Source organism: Rhinolophus sinicus, linkage group LG02 (assembly GCF_036562045.2).
Source record: "Rhinolophus sinicus isolate RSC01 linkage group LG02, ASM3656204v1, whole genome shotgun sequence".
Lineage (NCBI taxonomy): Eukaryota > Metazoa > Chordata > Mammalia > Chiroptera > Rhinolophidae > Rhinolophus > Rhinolophus sinicus.
The window spans coordinates 150,303,088-150,313,663 of record NC_133752.1 but is presented as its reverse complement, the minus strand read 5'-3'; the positions used below and the strand labels follow the sequence as shown (position 1 = coordinate 150,313,663).

The 10,576-nt window shown below is 44.2% G+C and overlaps 1 protein-coding gene across 4 annotated transcripts in view; it reads left to right on the top strand.

Annotated features, from left to right (window-relative positions):
• The window catches only part of PRPF40B (pre-mRNA processing factor 40 homolog B), a 52,429-nt gene that overhangs the window by 262 nt on the left and 41,591 nt on the right, over positions 1–10,576 (top strand). The gene's annotated exons all lie outside the window — the stretch shown is intronic.

Genomic DNA, 10,576 nt, shown 5'->3' with positions numbered 1-10,576 from the left:
ACTCGATTTCGGCTTCCGAGTAAGCAAAAGAGGAATAGGAAGAGTCTTTGATAGTTTCCCAGGACCAGTTATGCAGTGTTTGGTTCCACCAGCGGTTTTAGAGAAACGATTCTGTGTCAGGCCCTGTGCTAGGCACGAGACGGGGAGATGATGTTGGTTCACCGGAGAGATGTGTACCGAAGGAGAAGGGAGGTTGATGTCTGCGGAACAGGTGAAGGGTCGTGGGCCGCGTTCCTAGAAGGTACAGGCCCTGGGAGAAGGAGCGGTGCTAAGTTGGTCCCCTCAACCCAATCCCACCTGGACTGCTGGAGACATTGTGGGTTCTGGGAGGTAAGAGAAAACCAACGGAAGCACGTTCAGAGGGGAGAGCCCTGGATGGACTCTTGGGATGGGAAATCCCGGAAGAGTCGGCAGTTTGAGGGTGTAAGAGTCCTCCTGGGAAACAACAAAGACTGTCCTCTAAAAGAGGGTTTCTGTTTGTTATATGTTTCATTGGAGGGCACAAAAGTGTAGTAGCTCCAGAAAAACGCACTGCAGCTCAGAATAAGGAAGATCCAATGCCAAAGCTGTCCAGCAGCTAAAGCGGTCCCTTCAATGGAGTTGTAAGTACATGTCACCTGGACATTGCCCCGGGAATTCAAGTGTCAGATGGGGGACTGGCCCTCCTAGCCCTGACAGTGTATGTAGCCCTCTGCTTCAAATGTCTCCACCTCATTAACCCTAAAAGATTGTGCGTTTCCTGATATGAGGTCTGGTGGGCTATCTAGATACAGTACAGTATCTACACTAGATGAGAGTTACCAGGGAGGTCTGTAAGGGGGTGACAGCTGAGCTGAGATTAGACAGTTGATAAGGGACCAGTCATGGAAGAAGCTGGGGTAAGTTGACTTAGAGGGGAAAGGATAGCTCTAAAGCAGAAAAGAGTTGGGTGAGTTTGAGGAACAGGAAGGAGCCCAGTGTAGCTAGAGCAGTATGATCAAGAAAAAAAGGGAAGGAGATGAGAACAGAGAGGTCATCAGGAGCGGGTTACATTAGCCCTTATAGTTCATGGTATGAATTTTGGCTTTTACTCTTTTTTTTTTTTTTTAATTGGGGAATATTGGGGAACAGTGTGTTTCCTCCAGGGCCCATCAGCTCCAAGTCTCCGTCCTTCAATCTAGTTGTGGAAGGTACAGCTCACTGGCCCATGTGGGAATCGAACCGGCATCGCTGTCATTCAGAGCTCGCACTCTAACCAACTGAGCCATCCGCCACCCCTTGGCCTTTATTTTTAATGCATTGGAAAGCTCATAAAGGATTGAGTGCAAGGAAAGGGATCCGTCCTGTGATGTTATTTAATTTTTAGAATGAACCCTCTGGCTGCTTGTGGAGATTGGGTTTAGGGGTCAAAAAGGAGGCACAGAGATCAGATAAGAGGCCATTGCAGCAATCCAGGAGAGAGGTCATCCTAGGTCGTTTAGCCGGGTTGTGGTGGCAGTGAAGATGGACAGAAACAGTGACTTTGATGTATATTTTGGAGGTAGAACCACAGACTTGCTAATGGATTGGATATGGGATATGAAGAAAAGAGAAGAATCAAGGATGAGACCTAGATTTTTGGCCTGAGAAACTGGGTGGATGCTAGAGCTCCCCCAATCCCCCCTTTAGAATATATCCAGAATCTGGTCCTGTCACACCAGTTTCCCCACTGTCTCCTGATCCCAGCCGCCCTGGATCCATCATCTCTCATCTGGACCGTTGCAAGAGCTCCCTGACGAGTCTCCCCTTTTTCATCTTTGCTGCCCCTCCTCCAATTTCTTCACAGCAGTCAGAGTATTTAATAGAGATTTCCTATTAAAATGGAAATCCACTCATGTCAAGTCTGTTCAAAATCCTCCATTTTCTTTAGAATAAAAGCTCATGGTCTAACCCCTATTACCTCTCTGACCTCATCTCCTGCTTCTCTCACTTGCCCTTTTAAAAATTTTAGTCACAGGGCTGGCCCGGTGGCTCAGGCAGTTGGAGCTCTGTGCTCCTAACTCCGAAGGCTGCTGGTTCAATTCCCACATGGGCCAGTGGGCTCTCAACCACAAGGTTGCCGGTTCACCTCCTCATCTCACAAGGGATGGTGGGCTCCGCCCTGTGCAACTAAGATTGAACACAGCACCTTGAGCTGAGCTGCCGCTGAGCTCCTGGATGGCTCAGTTGGTTGGAGCGCATCCTCTCAACCACAAGGTTGCCGGTTCGACTCCTGCAAGGGATGGTGGGCTGCGCCCCCTGCAACAACTAGCAAGGCAACTGGACCTGGAGCTGAGCTGCGCCCTCCACAACTAAGATTGAAAGGACAACAACTTGACTTGGAAAAAAGTCCTGGAAGTACACACTGTTCCCCAATAAAGTCCTGTTCCCCTCCCCAATAAAATCTTAAAAAAAAAAAAAAATTTAGTCCCCGTCTCCTGTACTCTTTACCCCTTACGTGCTTTGGGTTTCTCCTTAGGCCTTATTGTCCCCTAATGTACAATGTAATTTATTTTTTTTCTGTGTACTATATGTCACCCAGCAGTAGAATGTAAGCTCTATGATGGGATTTTTGTCTGTTGTGTTCACTGCTATAGTAGGTGCTTAATAAATATTTGTTGAGTAAATGTGTTAAATAAACTTACTGAAAAGGAGAAGTGTGGGAAGAGCAGGTTTGTATGGGGGCAGATGCAGAGAGTTCTGTTTAGACATGTTAAGTTTGACATGCCTATGAGGTAGAGAGAGACCTGGCCTGGAGATACACATTAGGGAACCATTACCATGAAGATCTGGTACCAGTGCCCAGGGTGAAAGTGTAAATCAAGAAGGTAGAAGGTCCAAGACCAATGCCTGGGGCACTCTACCATTTCAGTTACGGTGGAGGAAGAGCCAGCAAAGGAACAAAAAGGAGAGTGTGAATGAAAAGGAAAGCTAGCAACAGCACCAGCCACCCCGCCTCCAGTAACTGTCCCTGGCTCCGGAGTGGTCTTTCACAGTCCTACACTCTGCCTGGGATAGATGTGGCTTACAGTGGAGGCCACATTCATGATTTCTTCAGGACTCGGCTCATCTGCTCAGGGCCTCAGTCTCCTCCTGGGAGATTAGAACATGGTGGTTAAGAAGACAGGCTCTAGAGTCAAACTGCCGGATTTTAAACCTCAGCATCTCACCTACCAGCTTGTGACGTTGAGCAAGTTACCTTTCTTTGCCTCAGTTTCATCATCTGTGAGGAAATAATTGTACCCACTTGATAGGATGATTCTGAGGAGTAAATCACACTCCTTTCCCAAGTGGGTAGTATATAGCAATTGATGAAGAAAATGTTAGCTGTTGGTACTGTGCTTGGCTGGGGTCTCAGCGTCTCCTGCCAGGTGCTCAGAGTCTAGGACCCGGACAGACTTGGATAGCACAGCCCTTCTCCACTCCTGTCCTAGAGCAGGACCTGTTTTCCTCTCACCTAAGTCTGTTACCTTCTGGATAACCAGTGAGAGGACACAGGATCTGTCTGCTGTTGGCTCAACTCTAGGAAGTCAAGTTTAATAAAGCTGTTGACCAGTACAAAGTTACCTTCGGATTCACAAAGCATTTTAAGTCAGCATAATACTCTATTTGATATCTTTACACCTTTTTTTTTCCTCTGAGGAGATACTATCTGCAAAGGAAGTCTCATACACACACTGACACTCTCTGAAATACCCATCCCTAGGGAAGAGACTCACAGACAGACTTTATGAAATACCCGACCTCTTTAACATGACAAAATGTACACATCTCAGTCCAAAAGCTAGAATCACACCTAATGAGGACACCTAAATTATTCCCATTAAAGTTAGGTATTCCACAAGGATGGCCCCTGTGACTTTTTATTTCACATTGCTTTGAAAGTGTTAGCCTACTTAATTACAGAAGAGAAAGGAATGATAAAAAACTGGAAAAGAAGAGGTAAAATTATCATTATTAATGATATGATAGCCTACCTGAAAAATCCAAGGATATCAACTGAAAAAATAATACAAATGAGACATTTTAGCCAAGTGGACACAAATTAGTATACAAAAGCCAATGAACAACAGCCAGTTAGAAAGTATAGGGAAATAAAATATATCGTTTACAACAGCAACAACAAAGTAAACTAACCAAGAGTAATCTTAACAATAAATATGCTAGATCTAGGTGCCCAAAATTAAAATGCTATATTGTAGGACACAAAAGGAGGCTTGAGTAAATGGAAAGGAATGCTCTATTTTGGCGTAGAAAGACTTGCTAGCATAAAGATGTCAACTCTCCATAAATCTGTAAATTTAACACAATCTAATAAAAATACTAACACTATATAATCTGAATACAAAGTTCGTATGGAAATTTTTGCATCAGGAATAGCCATGAACATTCTAAAAAAGAAGGTTAATGAGGGGAATAGCTCTACCAGATATTAAACCATTAAAAGCTACAAGATTTAAAACAGTAAAATCCAGGGGACACTGGTGCTTGCATAGGCAATTTGGTCAAGAGAACAAAAGAGAGTCCAGAATTAGACCCAAGACATTTAAAATGTTAGTATATGATAAAGATGGCATTGTCTATTAGTAGGGAAAAGATGAATTATACAGTAAGTGGTATTGAGACAATTGTGTAGCCACCTGAAAAAAAATAATGTAGTATTTCTAGTCCTTACACTAAAATAAATCCATATGAATCAATTGTGTTTAAATAAATGTAAAAGTAAAACCATAAATTTATAATGTCATAATGGAGAAAGTATTTTTCAGAATAGCATAAAATTTCCCAAAGCATAAAAACATATTCTGTCAACATAAAAATCTATAACTTCTGCAGAGCAAAAAACACCATAAACAAAGACAAATGGCAAACTGGGGGAAATATTTGCAACTCATATCATAGACAAAGGGACTAATTTGCTTCATACATACAAAATCCCTTCAAATCAATATGAAAAAGAAGAAAAATCCAATAAGAAAATGGGATGGTTAACATAAAAGGAAAGATAAATGACTCTTAGACATATGAAAAACTACTCGGCCTCACTAACAAGAAAATTGAAACTACATTTAGAAATCATTTTTCACCTATAGATTGGCAAAAATCCCAAATGTTTGACAATAGACCCCTGGCCTGGTTGTGGGGACATAGGCCATTTTATATGTTACTGGTAGAACTGTAAATTGTGAATACTTGTCAAAATTACAAATGCATATAATTTCTGATCCCATATACTTGCACTTATAATAAACTATACACAAAGTTATCAACTATAGCATTGCTTATAGTAGCAAAAGTTTACAAACAACTCAAACGTCTGTTACCAGAAGACTAATTAAATAAATTACAGTCCATCCATACAATGGAATATACAGTCAGGCTGAGGAGCTGTCACAAAAATCTTTATAAGCCATGATTTAAACTCATGAAGAACCATAAAAGAGTTTTCAAGCAGGGTATGGTGTTAGATCTGGATTTTAGAAAGACCTCTTTGGCCTAATACAGAGTATAGATTAAAAGAGTAAAACTAGAGAGAGGGTGGTCCGTCGGTAGTCTAAATTAGGGTAGTCACCAAAGAGAAGACACATAAGATGTAAACTGGATAGAGCTTGGTGATTGATTAGATATGAGGGTGCAAGAAATGAGGCACATGGTACCCTGGTTTGGCAGTAGATGGAGAGTGATGGTTAATGCGTTGAAAATAGCACAAGTGGAGAAACTGGTTTGGGTGAGAAGGAACAGTGATGAGTTTTATTTGGATAAATTGAGTTGGAGGTGCCAGTGGGCAACCGGTTGAGATGTTCAGTTGGGTGTTTTGACATACAATTCTATGACTCAGGAGAGATTGGAATTAGGGATAAATTTGGGACCCATCATCAAATAACTGATGTTCGAAGTGGTAGGGGAGGATAAAATCCTCTGGGGATATCCTGTGGCAAAGGAGGTGAGATTCCAGGCACTGAGGCGCCCCCTGGAGTACACTGGCAGAAGATAGTGAACTCCTACAGGAGCCAGAGGCTTACATGGGGAACATTAGGAGGGAAACCGGTAAGAGCCTGGAGGAAGCCTCAGAAGCAAGAGCAAGGCAGCTTAACTAAGGAGGGATGGGATCACTTATTCCTTAGGGAAAAGTCTGACTTGGTGTCTACTATGTGTGTAGCCCTCTGTGCTGGGGCAGCTACAGCTGTGAAAACAACTGAGCACCTGCTCTTAAAGAGTCTGAAGTACGGTGGAGCTGAGGACAGGCCCATCGGTAGTTCCAGAACAAAGGCAAGACTGACCAGCGCTGGAAGAGATGCATGAACCATGGATGGAGAGAGCCCCCAGGAGAATGGGGTTCTTAGGGAGGATTAGGAGAGTCTTCGTGGCAGGGGGAGTTAGCATTTGAGTTCTTTTACTAAGCTGTCCTGATGGGACGGGAATTATAATAGCTTCCAACTGGTCTCCCTGCTTCCCCCTCCCTCCCAGCCTTCATGCTGTTCTCATCACTGTAGCTAGAGTGATGCTTTTGAAGTGTAGGTCAGATGATGTCACTTCTCTGCTCAAAATTCTACAATGGTTCCCATTTCATTCAGAGTAAGAATGGCTCCGGTTCATTCAGAGCAGAGCAAAAAGTCTTCCCAGTGGCTTGTAAGTCTTTCAGTGGTCTGTCCCCCGATCACTTCTCCAGCGTCCCTGCTTCTCTTCTGCTCACTCACCCGGTGGCAGCCACACTGGAGACTTCGCTATTCCTTGCATGTGCCGGGCATACTCCCCCCTCAGACTGTCCCCTCTGCTCAGCGCTCTTCCCCCAGGGCTTGCTTCCTCACCTCCTTCCAGTCTTTATTCAAATGTCATCTCACTGAAGCCTGACATGACCTATTTTAATTGTAACCCCTACATTCTGGTACCTTACCCCTCTTTTGAAATGTGTGCTTCTCCATGGCGTCTTTTACCATCTGACTCTGTGCTTTTTACTCATTTTTTTGTTTATTGTCTGTTTCTCCCCAATAGAATACAAGCTCTGTGAAAACACTTTTAAAAATAAAAAACTCTATCCTCTTCGATATTATATCTCTAACACTTAGAACAGTGCCTAGCATCAGTGCCCATAGGTATTTGTTGGATGGATGGATGGATGGATGGATGGATGGATGGATGGATGGATGGATGGAGAAATAAGGACATGGTACACGTTTGAGAAAGTCTACAGGAAAGGTCTCCTTGTGGGGTTCCTAACAAAATAGTTACTTGAAAAGTCATTTGCAAGGACAGATCTCTCACCTGCAGAATCGAAGACCCTGCTGGGGGTGAGTGGTCAACTGAAGAAGAAGTGGCCCTTAGGCTGAGGGTGAAAAGACTCCGCCACTAAGAATTGTCTGCAGGATCCAGATGTCCAAGGGATGGGCCAGGAATCCATTGTCTCTTCCCTCTACCTTTGCCATCCCTGCTCTCCATGCTCAGCCAGGCACCTTCTCAGATGAATCCCGCCCAGCTTCAGTTGTGTCTATCTTTCAGCAGTTCCCATGCTTTTAATTCAGGCCTTCTCCCTCTCCCCGCCGGCGGAGTCCCTCAAACAAGCTCTTTGTTGCCCCCTTGTGGCTCCTGCAGTAAAGGAACTCCCTTCCAAAAAGGGTGGCGACAAAGACCTACCAGGGACTCTTAGAACAGGGTTTGTGGGAGAGGAAATCTGAATCTTCTTGACCCCATGGTGACCCTAAATTATTCACAACTGCCTCCCCTCACGGACATCGCCACCAAATGGCAATTGCCATTTCTCAGCAGAGCCCTGCCAGATGTGCCAGCTGGACTCAGGCTTTGGTTGTTCTGGGCTGGTCACCTTTAGGGAAAGAAAGAATTTGGGGCAACAGTCAGAGCCCAGGACCTATCATGAGGGACATTTAGATCAGTCGGCTAGTATATCTAACCTCCACTGACTCTGCCTCCTCCCAAGTCATAGCCAATAGATAGCGTTTGGGGGTGATGCAGCCACCAGCCTCAGGGCTGGGTATGTGTAAAGAGAGGAGGGGCGGGTGTGACCTGAGAGGGAGGGCTGCGCTGTGGAGAACTGGACAGCCCTTGCCCTGTAGGCCACTGCTCAGCTCCAGACAATTGTTTTTGCAGGTAACGGAAACCTGCCTAAATTAATATCAGCCCCCAAAGGGGAAATGTTCTAGAATGCTACTGGGCCTTTTGGCTAAGATCAAGTGTAGAATGCCACAGGGTTACACTGTGGACCTATAAGGCAGGGTACGGCAGGGCCTCAGGAACCGTCTGACTGACAAAGTTTCTGATGAGAAGACTGCTTTGTTACTTATTTCTGTGTAATTTTTTTCCCTTTCTGGCTGCTTTCAAGATGTTCTACCTTTGGTTTCAGTCCTTTGACTATGATATGCTTAGGTATGTTTTTCTTTGTATTTATCCTGGTTGGAGTTCTCTGAGTTTCTTGGATCTGTGGTTTGTTGTCGTTCATTAATGTGGGAAATTGTCAGTGATTCTCTCTTTAAGTATTTCTTCTGCCCACTTCTGTCACCATTCTTCTTCTAGGACTTCAGTTACATGTGTGTTAGGCCATTTGTCATTGTCCCACACATCTTGCTCAGTTTTGGGTTTGCTCAATTATTTACATATTTGCTTTTATTCTTTGTGTTATAGTTTGATTAATTTCTATTGACCTAGCTTCAAGTTCATGGATTTTTTCCCCCTCTGCTTTTGTCCAGTTTGCTGATAAAACTGTTGAACTGTATTCATCTCTGACATTAAGGTTTTTCACTTCTAGCATTTCCATTTTTCCATTTCTTTTTTACAATTTCCTACCGTCTGCTCAAATTCCCCACCAGTTCATGCATGTTGCCCATCTTTTCCACTAGACTGGATCTTTTCGCATATTAAGTATAGCTATTTCCATGCCCCTTATTGATAGTTACGTCTTAGTCATGCTCATGTTCTCCTTCTGAGATGACTCCTCCATTCATGGAGTCATGCTCATCCTCTTTCTGACTTTTTCCAAGTTGGCCTTCCTAGTACATGGGACACACCAGACTCCACAGGACTTTCCTCCCCCGGCTCTTTGGCTAGACTGTTTGCAAAAGGTGTGTTACTTCCACTTTACTCATGCTTCCTTAAAGGTAACAGTCAGAGCTAACGTAGACCCTTCCCTCAGATCCCCTTCAGACTTTAGTGTTGGTTCCTCATCTCTGCGTGTTTGCCAGAGAGCTTGCTCGAGGACGTCCAGAAAGTCCAAGTCTTCCATCACCAGAGCAGCTTTAGCCACTAGGAACTTTAATTAAGCACAGTGCCAAGAGCATCTGAAATGTTTAAAAATGTTATTGGCGCCAGAATACAAAAAATGTAAAAAATACATGTATATATAATTAAATGTTTATAAAACAGTTTTGTCAGTTTCATTACATTGTCAAGTTTAATATTCGAATATTCCCATTACATTTACAAAACTTGTTTGATTTCATCTTTACACATGATGATTGCTGAGAAGTCACAGCCAACTATACATTAAAAAAATTTATTCATAGCCAGTAAATTTCCAAAGCAGAGTTATAAAAAATCCTTTCAAAATATTTAAAGCGATACGTTTACTATGAAGATATTTTAATAGGTTGGATACAACTGGTGTGAGGCCTCCAAAAAAGAATAAACCTGGGATCTGAAAGGCTAGAAACAGCCCTTGGCCCTTGGCTGCCACAGCGGGCGAGTGTGTGCCCTGCATGAGGAATGCCTACCGGGCTTTCTTGCGATATGTTAAGCTGTGGCTCAGAAATCCCATCCTACTCTGACATCATCCAAGAGCCAGCTGTTCACATCCCACATCCTTTTCTTCCTTCCAGACTCTCAGCCTTAACCGGAAGCAAAGATGGGCACCATTCCTGAGAAACATAATCACTGGATTGTGGGTTCTCTGAGAACAGGGTCATTTCCCAGGTCACGTTTGGTTATGCCTGGTCCCTGGGCCAGGTCTGGCTGGGTGAGTGGAGCAGGAGGGGGAGGCACAAGGCCAAGTGAGAGACAGGCAGATGGCTGCCTGTGAGGAAAAGCGAGGGTGAGGTGGTGCTCGGTAGCTGAATGAACTATCAAAAGTAGTGTCTTCACTGAACTGACAGTCAGTTGCCAGAGAGATGGCCTCCTTAGCCCAGACCATCTAGATTTGGAAACTGTGTCTCCGTTTCTGCCACTTTTTTTTTTTTTTTTAAGATTTTATTGGGGAAGGGGAACAGGACTTTATTGGGGAACAGTGTGTACTTCAGGACTTTTTTCCAAGTCAAGTTGTTGTCCTTTCAATCTTAGTTGTGGAGGGTTCTGTTCAGCTTCAAGTTGTTGTCCTTTCAGTCTTAGTTGTGGAGGGCGCAGCTCAGCTCCAGGTCCAGTTGCCGTTTTCTAGTTGCAGGGGGCACAGCCCACCATCCCTTGTGGGAGTCGAACCGGCAACCTTGTGGTTGAGAGGGCATGCTCCAACCAACTGAGCCATCCGGGAGCTCAGCAGCAGCTCAGCTCAAGGTGCCGTGTTCAATTTTAGTTGCAGGGGGCGCTGCCCACCATCCCTTGCGGGACTCGAGGAATTGAACTGGCAACCTTGTGGTTGAGA